The sequence below is a fragment of the Lygodium microphyllum genome, chromosome 16, assembly GCF_053477565.2.
Source record: "Lygodium microphyllum isolate KBCC chromosome 16, Lygodium_microphyllum_v1.1.10, whole genome shotgun sequence".
Lineage (NCBI taxonomy): Eukaryota > Viridiplantae > Streptophyta > Polypodiopsida > Schizaeales > Lygodiaceae > Lygodium > Lygodium microphyllum.
In genome coordinates, this window is record NC_141150.1 from 148,861,289 (window position 1) to 148,863,366 (window position 2,078).

A 2,078-nucleotide genomic window follows, 5' to 3' on the forward strand; every position below is an offset into this window, starting at 1 on the left:
CCACACCACACCACCTCTCCCCCCCCCTCAAAAATCCCCCCCCCCCCTCAACACACACCACACCACCCCTCCCCTTCCCCCCCTCCAAATTTCGCCCCCCCCTCAACACACACCACCCCACCCCTCCCCCCCCCGCCCCCAAAAAATTCGCCCCCCCCCCAACACACACCACCCCACCCCCCCCCCCAACACACACCACACAACCCCTCCCCCCCCCCTCAAAAATTCCCCGCCCCCCCCTCAACACACACCACACCACCCCTCCCCCCCCCCCTCAAAAATCCCCCCCCCCCCTCAACACACACCACACCACACCACCCCTCCCCCCCCCCTCCAAATTTTGCCCCCCCCCCCCCCCAAAAAAAAATTGGGCCCCCCTCTCAACACACACCACACCACACCACCCCTCCCCCCCCCTCCAAAATTCGCCCCCCCCCCCCTTCAACACACACCACCCCACCCCCCCCCTCAACACACACCACACCACCCCTCCCCCCCCCCCTCAACACACACCACACCACCCCTCCCCTTCCCCCCCTCGAAATTTCGCCCCCCCCTCAACACACACCACCCCACCCCTCCCCCCCCCGCCCCAAAAATTCGCCCCCCCTCCAAATTTTGCCCCTTCCCCCCCCCAAAAATTCGCCTCCCCCCTCAACACACACCACACCACACCACCGCTCCCCCCCCTCCAAAATTCGCCCCCCCCCCCCAAAAAATTTCCCACCCCTCCCCCCTCAACACACACCACCCCACCCCCCCCCCCCCCAACACACACCACACCACCCCTCCCCCCCCCCTCAACACACACCACCCCACCCCTCCCCCCCCCCCCCCCCCCCCGCCCCCAAAAAATTCGCCCCCCCCCCCCCCCCCAACACACACCACTCCACCCCCCCCCCCAAAAAAATTCGGCCACCCCCCTCAACACACACCACACCACACCACACCACCCCTCCCCCCCCCCAAAAATTCGCCCCCCCCCCCCTCAATACACACCTCCCCACCCTTCCCCCCCCCCCCTCAACACACACCACACCACACCACACCACACCACCCCTCCCCTTCCCCCCCTCCAAATTTCGCCCCCCCCTCAACACACCCCACCCCACCCCTCCCCCCCCCTCCAAATTTCGCCCCTTCTCCCCCCCAAAAATTCGCCCCCCCCCTCAACACACACCACACCACACCACCCCTCCCCCCCCCTCAAAAATTCCCCCCCCCCTCAACACACAAAACACCACCCCTCCCCCCCCCCTCCAAATTTTGCCCCCCCCCCAAAAAATTGGCCCCCCCCTCAACACACACCACACCACACCACCCCTCCCCCCCCTCCAAAATTCGCCCCTCACCCCCCCCTCAACACACACCACCCCACACCTCCCCTCCCCCCCCCAAAAATTCCCCCCCCCCCCCCCCCCCCAAAAATTCCCCCCCCCCCCCCCCCCCAACACACACCACCACATCCCCCCCCCCTCAACACACACCACACCACCCCTCCCCCCCCCTCAAAAATCCCCCCCCCCCCCCTCAACACACAAAACACCACCCCTCCCCCCCCCCCCTCAAAAATCCCCCCCCCCCCTCAAAAATCCCCCCCCCCCAACACACACCACACGACACCACCCCTCCCCCCCCCCCCTCCAAATTTTGCCCCCCCCCCTCCCCTCCCCCCCCCCCTCCAAATTTTGCCCCCCCCCCTCCCCTCCCCCCCCCCCCCTCCAAATTTTGCCCCCCCCCCCCCCCCAAAAATTCGCACCCCCCCCCTCAATACACACCTCCCCACCCCCCCCCTCAATACACACCTCCCCACCCCCCCCCTCAACAAACACCACACCACCCCTCCCCCCCCCTCAAAAATCCCCCCCCCCCTCAACACACACCACACCACACCACCCCTCCCCCCCCCCCCCAAAAATTCCCCCCCCCCCCTCAACACACACCACCCCACCCCCCCCCTCAAAAATTCCCCGCCCCCCCCTCAACACACACCACACCACCCCACCCCCCCCCTCAAAAATCCCCTCCCCCCTCAACACACACCACACCACACCACCCCTCCCCCCCCCCCCCTCAAC